The following is a 9,914-nucleotide window of genomic DNA, read 5'->3' as shown; positions in this document are numbered from 1 at the left end:
TGAGTCTTATTATTAGTAAATGCCGCGATTTCTTTACTAGATTCGTGTAAGAGTACTTTATAATATCCCTTAATCAGGTCAAGATACGTAAAATATTTGGCACCGCGTAAGCTATACAATGAATCTGTTAAATTTGGGATCGGATGTTTGTCAGCTTTAATTACCTTATTAAGTTTGCGATAGTCAACGCACATTCTTATTGTCTGATCGGGTTTTCGGATTGGAACAATGGGGAAAGCCCAAGGAGATACACTAGGTTCAATGATTCCTAATGCATGCAAATCATCACATTGTTTATTAATCTCGTCTTCAATAGGTTTCGGAAAACGGCGCAGACGTTCATAAATCGGCGTATCGTCTCACAGCTCAATTTTGTACTCAGTGGATTAAGTTAGGCCTATGTCATATTCTGTGCAACGTGTGTAACTACACTTGTATATTTTCATGTAGAACCAGTAACTACGCGTTATTCATTGTTTACTAGCATGACGTAAGTCAGATTATGTCAGTCTTTACCTCGGCGTCTTCCTCCTCGGTCGTGTCAATAAACCTAAGAACCTTTCAACCTTTAACTCCAACCCTACGGAGTTAACAGGATTGATCAGGATTGTATTGTGATCCGAACAGTGCAGGTAGACTACTAATTTTTTAAGTTAGTCGTGATGGCAGATCGCGCCATCAAGAAGAGAGGAGGGCACAGAGCCGAGGTAACAAAGCTGCGTAGAAGAATTGAAGCTCTTCTAGCCGAAGACGTTCTGCGGTTCGAGGAACTGCAATTATTGAGAGGTAAATTGTGCAAACAACGTGATGCTATTATCAAGCTTGAGAGTGTTGAGATATAATCAATGTTGCTGATATTGACGATAATAATGCTGAGACATCAGTTGTCAGTGTTCATATCGCCGAGACGCTATTGATTATTGACAAACTAATGTTAGAAATGAACACAAAAGACGCCAGCGAGGTTCGCAGCCCCGAACTTCATCCTAAGATGGTCAAATTGCAAACTATAAATTTACCATTTTTTGACGGATCAATCCTAATGTGGCATCAATTTTGGGACTTGTATAAAACTTCGACTCACCACCGCACCGATGTGTCAGACGCAAGTTCCACTACCTGCTATCGCAGTTGCGGGGCGAGGCTTCCCAACTAATGGTTGGCTTTAATCACACAAGTGAAGAATATCAAGAAGCCGTTAAACTCCTCAATGATACATATGGCAACAGAAGAAAACTAGTTTAATTGAAGCTCACGTGCACGCAATTCTAGATTTGAAACCACCTACGTATATGGCAACTTCGAAGGACCTCTCCATATGCCGAGCCCAGTACGAGGGGCAGATCAGGGGCCTCAAATCGTTAGGCGCTGACATCGACGATGCAGGGTACGTCTATGCGACTGTTATTCTTCGCAAGCTTTCCAAGAAGATCAGAGAAAATATAAACCGTGAAGGACGCTCGGATCATCGGGATCTGACGTCGCTTCTTAAGGCACTAGAGACTGAGATAAGACATTTGCAAGCCACCGAACATCTCGAACCAGACAACTTTGATTTCAACCATACGGAGTTAACATATTCATTCGTACTGAACACTTTAGCAACACTTCCCAAAATTGAATAGACCGAATCTGCTTCTACTGTAGACAGATGGTTCAGAGCAATCTCATTCCTAATTTTTCGTTCATCCCATTCCCCGTGACTCAATCCTGGCGCCTCGTCCTCTAGAGTCTAGACATACCGTTGAAATCGAACCCAAAACTGTGCCTTTTCTCAACACCACTGGACGGTCTACTGAGGTTAGCAACACCGATCTCGCAATAGGACAAATTAACCGATCTAAACTGTGCACTCTGTCTATCAGATTACAGCCAGCCCGTTTGCTCTCAAATAAAACTTTGCAACCATTAGGTATCTCAGGCACGGATTTAGACCACACAACCTTCACTGCACAGCTGTCAACGAGATAGGTATCGGTCTCTACTCGGCATGTTACATCAGAAAAATTTACAGTCGTGGGACCAGCATCATCAATAGAAAAAGCAATTTTCCCGTCAAGCAAGTGTTTGCGCAATATGCGCTTATTAACAAACAATTCTACCTTGTTTTGTTTGAAAACATCGATACCCAACACAACTGGAGTATTCATGGATTTATCATTTGGAAGATCAAGGGCATCTTCTACTGTAAATGACGTCTGTGCAATACAAAATTCCAGATCAACTGCTGAAGCACTAGACAAATCTTCTAAACAGCACTCATGTTCATTGATTTATCACGAGTTTTCATTCCTAGTTCCACTACCACTTTACTATCGACAACTGTTTTGTTCGCTCCTGTATCAAGAAGAGCTACGAAAGGAACATCGTTAATCAAAATATTGATGCTAAGCAAGGAATCTAACTCAAGATTGAGATTCACGAGTTTACCTGGCGTATTGCAATACCTTGTTATAGGAGTATGGTCTGCGTCGTCACCTGAAGTTGGGTTATCAACCATAGCCTCAGCAGGATAATCACCAGCAGGGCAATCCGAAGATTGAGAGTGAACATTTTCAGCCTCCATCGCCTCCTGCTGCCAAACGGCCGCCGTTAGCGAGAAGCGAGGTCTTGAAAACTGGTTTCCTGCCCACTGCCGATGTCTCCGCGAGGATCGTCGAAATACCAAAGTCCGTCGAGGTGGAGTTGTTGATGCTTGAAGCCTTGAAGTGCACTCCGATCGTTCAAGGCATCCTAGTTTAACCGTCTCTGAGAGCACTCGTTCCCCAAGTGCGTGCCCAGGCAGAGAGGACAACCTTAAGTTCGGTTCTTCGGACATCGAGCCAAAAAATGTCCCACTTCGTTGCAGTTGTAGCACGACTGTCTGGCTCTACACTTATCTTCAAGGTCCCATACTTCCCGCACCACATACAAAAATCATCGTTGGGGACTGTACATCGTTGCGTCGCTGTACCCGTTGCGGAGAACGCCGATTTGGAGCAAACCCGCGGTTGCTTGAGCCGACCTCCGGCCTATTCCCCTGAGAGAGAGTGCCACGGCCATCATCCTCAACGTGGCAGGCTGCGAATCTGACGCCCACCTCTCTGACGTCATCCAGGCTGGCTCGAGCAGCTTCTCCATTGGTCTCGTCCATGTCCCGCGCCAATCCCATCAACGATTTCCAAGGCAGTTTGTATGAATATCCTCGTTCTATTCGGCTATGGCGTTCGATAGTGCGTACTTCTCGCGAGAACTGTCCAGGCACGGAACGAAGAAACTGTTCACGAGCTTTGCGATCACCCTCCTTGTCGTTCTCGTATCCATGCTGGGCCATATTCATCAAACGCATGCCGTACAGATAAAGTTTTTCACCGGGTTCAATCGTCGCTTTCCTGAGTTCTCGTCGCCAATAAGATCTCTTGCCGATCTTCTGAGTTTTGTACCAGCGTAGAGCTCGCTTTTCAGATGCGAGTACTGGCAACTCGACGTACACAAGCGGCTCTAAACTTCCTTTACTTCACCTGACGGGAAGTCGCCCAAATGTCTTGCACACTCCCTCGAGCTGCCACCTACAAATTTGCGATTGAAATAATGCTCGTAATCTGACAAGAAATCTTATAGATGCTGCTGACCATCAACGATAAACTGGTTAGGCTTTACTACCTTCGTTGAGACAACCTTTTGGGGATAATTGAATACGATTTCTTCCTCCGATGCTGATGCGTCTTCCTCCGAGTCGGAAATGGTGATGGTTTCGGTAACCGCCTTACGAGAAACCGTCTCTGACGAGATACTGCGACCAGCCTCTTTCTTGACAAAAGGGATTTTCTTCCTGGCACCTTGCTGACATCCTTCGTTCACTGCATTGGATTCCCGTGCTTGAGTATCCCCAATATCTTCATTCGAAAAATGCACACATCGGATAGCAATCGGCGTATCTCTCCACAAGTCCGCGTCCGCGAGCAATTCCAGGATCTCATACCATGCTCATAACATCACCTTCGCCGATCACAAATCTACGGGGGGACTTCGTCAACAACTGATTAAAATATCTGGTAGCTACCTCACAGCACTTGAGTCTTAGACGAACTTACTTCATAAACAGGTAGAAGGATCCATCGCAACTGGTCTATCTGCTGAAGCAGCGTAGCTTCCTCAGCAGGAACTGGGGGAAATTACCCATCCGTTGTTCAATTTTGTACATTATACTTACGTTGTTTCGCTAGGATAAGATTTAGTTTCAGTTCAATCTAGGGTAAGTCTAATATTACGGTAGATTGAGTCAGAACCGGGTTTCCGGAATCAGACCGTTCGCACTGATACACCACAGTTGAAAGACTTAAATTTGTGATCTCCAGCCAATCTGATGTTCGCCGCCGCTACGGCACCAACATTCAAACCCTAAGTCTAAATTTCTTCCTAAGTTCTGTGATTTATCTATTCCTTGGCTTGAGTGCCCGATTTTCTTTCGTTTTGGTTCGCTCAAATCTATGCTTAATTATCGTGTGCGACGCTTCAGACTTCAATTCAATTCATTCTAAATGTAAACCTCAACTATTACAATTCAAGTGGATGCGGCTCTAACTAATGCTCTATTTAGGAGTTCAAGCCAAATCCTTCAAACTTTGACCTTACTTCAAATGAACCAATCTCCAACTATTCTTACTTTACTTCCGTCTGAAGCGTCCATCTTCAACTGATTTCTTCTTTTCTTCAAATTCAATTCTTCCTGAAAGTGCGTTATAGCACACTGCGGCAATTAAATCTCAAGTGAATATTATTTATTTACTTTACCTCACTTGAATTTACTATCATTACCGCATTTACTGTTATTTCTGTAGTCCATTTATGCAATTTATACATTTTTTGCAGTATGAAACAACCTGGTTCGTAGCTGGTGGCGACGCAGACCCTTCAAATTCCCTGTTGCCGCTGTACATTGGCGCGGTTACAGCCATATTCTGCTCTGCCGGTGCATTTACTCAGTCCCGGCTCCAAGAATACCTATCAAGATTGCAAATCCAGCTTTATTCATTCACTACTAGTCTCAATAAAATTTTTGAACCTTTGCATTTTGATCGTTATCTTTAAGGCACGATTGTGTGTAATTATTCATAGAACATCAAATCTACCATGCAATAGCGCAGTTCTCACTACAGGATTACAGAACTGGAGGAGCAGACTCTGCAACCTTATCACTTCACTGAAATCAACCTCCCCAGCAGATTCATTACGTTACTTGGTTTAAGATGAGGCGCGTCACAGACTGAAGTATTGGCGCCCTTTTCATAACGTCTCGGTTCATTCTCGCTGTGGCGAACTATTCTCAGTCTCTGACATCTTAGATAGTCACTGCACCACTAAACCAACACAACCACAGAACGCAAGTTCGAAGAAATAAAAACGTTGGGCGCCAAAACAAAAGTATGATTCACGCAGAGAGAGCCAATTTCAGATCCTCTGTACTCAAGATACATTTGTCTGCATGTCAGTACAATCCAAGGTATGCCATCTGGGGAGGTTGCTTATGAACTCCAAATGTCTCCCGAATCAGTGAGGGCCAACAACGAAGAGAAACTGAATGCTCCAAGAAGAGTTTTTAGAAAAGAGGCCCGTGTGACATCCGCCATAACATGTGCCCATCTTATAGCATGTACGGAGGGAATATGTACACCTGAGCTAAAGGCCTTCTTGGACAAACATGCTCCGCCAGGCTATCACCACCAAGAAACAGAAAACTATGCTTCAAGGTTATACTTTGAACTATGGGACAAATGTGTGGGTAGTGAGCATTCCTCTTGATATCATGCAAGTTGCAGGTGAGCTCTTCTCTGTATCAACCCTCAATTGGTGCGACCAAGCTATTGCTCTAGACCTGAGAGAACTCCACAATCACCCGCTTCTCAGAAAAGTCTGGTTTATCAGAAAACACTAGGAAGCTCTGATATTATCGCTGCGTGTAACCCACTTGAGGAGATGGAGGGTAAGTGTTATCAACTGAATATTAGGACCGTGACCCACTCAATCATCTGCGTGATTTACTTCCAAAATGGGAGACAGCTTGTGACAAATTGGCTGAGTATCCTTGCATTTAGGGATAGTCTCGTTGCTATTATGGATGGTATAATTTATTCTTACGCCAAGGACGCCATTAGAGGATCCCACAATTTGCCCTTGTTCTGCGAGTTTGTTCATAATGTCGTCAAGTCATTCTCAGAAATATTGGCTTATACACATACGATGCCTTGAAGAACCTACATGCTCTGGGTGTTGGGGCAATCTTGAGATTTGATGGATCAAACCTCAGGCACGAGTTGTGGGAGAATATGCTTGCTGAGACACCCAACTGTAGTCTGAAGACCTTCGTCGCAGCTGTGATCAACAATATTGAAGATGCCCTCGAGCTCCACGAGCTTGCCGGTGCCGCAAAAGCCTTTACCTATCCGGTAGTTGATGTGCAGGGAGGCGTAGGCAATGTCTTGGAAAAGGCTCTTGTCTGCAATGCATGCAGAAGGGTAGGAAATCTATTCCTACTTATGTTCAGGGAAATTTTTATAAGGAACTTTGTTGCGCGACACCGAAGATGGCCAGAACATACAGTGTGTGGGGACTTACCAGCATAATTGCTTCTATTAAGGACGGGGCGTGGCACGAGGTTGAAGAAAGTTGAGACCCCCAGAACTTTGAGAACATCGTGCTGAGGAAGAACCTAAACTTTGATTTAGCCAATATGATCCTATTACCACACTCACTGAGGAAGCCAAAATGGGCGGCTTGATGAGCTGGACCACAGAATATGACGTCCAATACCACTACCTTCGATACCAGTACCATCCGTTGAAGTCGCAGTCAACAGGCAAACGCGTTCTTCTGAAATACTCGCAGACACCTGAAGTCAATGTCGAGGACATCATGGTCAAATACCTTTCTGAAAATAACCCTAATGTGCAAGCCAATACCTTTTGCTGAGAAAGAACTGAGCAGGGAGAAACCAAGAACTTTCACGAAGCAAACCTCTGAATCCCGGATCTCTCAGACATGTTTGGAACCTAACATGAAACAAATCTTGACATACTTCCCGAAGACATCAATGATCATGTCCGGAAATGGATTAATCAAATATCTTGTCACCAAGTCACGCTCTGGATACACCATTCAAGTGTCAATCGACTTCCGTAAATGGTGCAAGTATCAGAGACAAGGTCTTGTTGGTCCGATTGCTGAAAAGCTAGACAAGATATTTGGTCTAGCGGGATTTTACACATCCATTCATGTTTTGACTGAAGAAACCTGGTGTTTTTTTCAAGATTCTGCCAATATTCTGAAGCAAGACAAGACCAAAGGCTTACTCTTCATTAGACCCCGTGCCATGTATGGCCTCGAAACACAGGGGGAAGGAATGTTCCAGCGACTCTGGAGTCCGGACTCTTGTGACGGCGTGTGGCATTCTCTAACAGATGCATATAGAGGGCTTGAAGTGCGACCTGATTGGACCTGGCGACAATCAGTTGCTAATTGTAGAGAAAAGGCCAGGTGACACGGACGAATTCTTACAAGCGAAGATCAGTGCAGCACTCACTACGTTTTCTGACATCGCATCACTACCCATCAAGATGGAGGAAACCTATATGGCGAAACGATACATGGAACACGGCAAGACTTCATATATCAACGGAGTCAGATTATCTAATGGCTTGAAAAAATCAAACCGACTACATTTGGCGCTCAACGTGGGGCGCCAAATGTTGTCGGGTCGTTCGTTCCGATTGTTCAGGGTAAACGTGGCACAGATCACAGTTAAGAAGAGTTTATTAAGAGTTAGACAGTTACACGTTACACGCAAAACCATCTCGTGGCAAGAACAGCGTAACACGCTTCAGAGCTCCGCCCGCGTGTAACTCTCTCAAAAAAACTACCTCTCGAAACAACCCGCCGCTGACCGAAGACACCACGTCAGTCAGCGGGAACTCCGCTAACCGAACACAAAAACAAAACCGAATTTTATTATACTACAAATAAATTTAAAAACAAAGATAAATTTACAAATCAGCATTTTATGCACGGCTAGCGTGAGACAGGCTACTACGCAACACAGATATATTTAATTCTACCCTACAAGACCACTGCGCACTGATGCCCAGTCTGACACGGTTCCGTTAATACTGACACGTTGTCGTCTACCTTCTAGAAAATCTCTGATCCATTGGAGTACATTTCTCTTAATTCCTAAAAACTTCACTTTATGCAACAGCCGCTCATGCGGAACACTGTCAAATGCTTCGGCAAAATCGAGGTACAACGCATCCACTGTCTCTCTTTCGTCCAGCAGGCGATAGATAATAAGTTATTGGTGCAGGATCTACCGGCAACAAAACCATGTTGATAATCTGATAAGGAGATGTTGAGCAGTCAAGTGATCGATAATCCTATCCCTCACAACAGATTCCATTAGCTTACAAACAACACTTGTCAGACTGACAGGGCGATAGTTGCCGGGGCTGCTTTTGTCACCTTTTTTGAACAATGGTGATACTTGAGCTCCTTTCCAGTGGGGCGGCAAAGTTCCTTCGTTCAAGGTTTTTTGAAACAATACTGTCAATGAAGGTATACACTTGCGTGTTCGGCTGCCTTGTCTTCGAGCTGGTTGTTGCTGAGGTATACATCCTACGAACGCATATAAATTTGAAAGCACATTTGTTGCTATCAGATGTACGTAGAGGCGTAACCTCTTGTGGTCACATCAATATGACATACGGTATGTGATTGCATGGACGGACACATCCATTACGTGGGTAACACACCATATTCCATAACAATATTAATATTTATAACATCTGTCAAACTTTCAGTTAGGACAATGATCGTAGAATAGGACGAATACGTTCACAGACGATGTCGGTATAACGGAGTCAATACTATAAAACGATACCTATAACAGTGGTGTCAAGGAAACCTTATTATACATTGCTTTCAGTCTTTCTCATTACGCTTTTAATGAAGAAAATTAAATTATCAACTCGGAAAGAATGCAGTGTAAGAGTTTCAACAGACAAGGCACATAGAAGGTCAACAGAAACCTTCACCCGCCAGAAGCTGGACAAAACCGTCCGCGTTCTTGCATCAGTAACACGCAATGATATCTTCTCATGTACTACATTGGTGGAGAAATGTGGTCCAGGGGTCGTATTATCAAAAGTTCGTAAGAACGCAAAATCGACTTACGAGAGGCGTAAGTGCTGACTTGATGACGTAACTCTAGAGGTGGTATTATCAAAACATTGGCGCGGGAACCTACGTAACGTAACTGTACGCCTGCTCGGAGATGTCGTAAGTGGGGATCCACACAAGTTTAGAGTGTCTGCTGAAGCAATAGGAAACTATTGATTTACTAGCAAGCAGCAACACCGTGATTTGTGATAGAATTTTTTCAATAATCAGACAGCGCGGATTATACACGCATAGAATGATGGCTCTACTTGTGGTGGCTCCACTACTTGATCGTGCAACATTTGCACGATCAAAATATGTAATCTTGCTAAGCAGTGCTATTGGAAAAAAAATTCAATTCATTTTTTCAAAATTTTTTCATTCATTTTCAAAAATTCAATTCATTCATTCCTTCTAGTCGGTACTTTATATCTTTGCCATTCATAATTTTTAGCTCCGTACACAGATTTCTTCTTCAACTCACGCTGTTAATTAAAAAGAGTTCACAACTATTTTAGAACGGCTTTTTCTGGGCCAACAAGGAGCAATACCGACAGACAGCATTCGATAGTCGATACCATCGAAGGAATCGATTCCCGCCATCGAAGTTCACAGAATGTAAACAAATCCAAAGCCTCTGATTGGTCAGTTGGCCAGATGGTTTTGATAGTACGCTTTTAGCTAAGTCTTACGTACGAATGTTTTGATAATGCCAAAATTAGGGTGTA

The sequence above is a fragment of the Hyalella azteca genome, unplaced genomic scaffold (genome assembly GCF_000764305.2).
Source record: "Hyalella azteca isolate HAZT.00-mixed unplaced genomic scaffold, Hazt_2.0.2 contig15946, whole genome shotgun sequence".
Taxonomy (NCBI): domain Eukaryota; kingdom Metazoa; phylum Arthropoda; class Malacostraca; order Amphipoda; family Hyalellidae; genus Hyalella; species Hyalella azteca.
The sequence above is the reverse complement of the archived record's forward strand: the minus strand, read 5'-3'. Positions refer to the sequence as shown.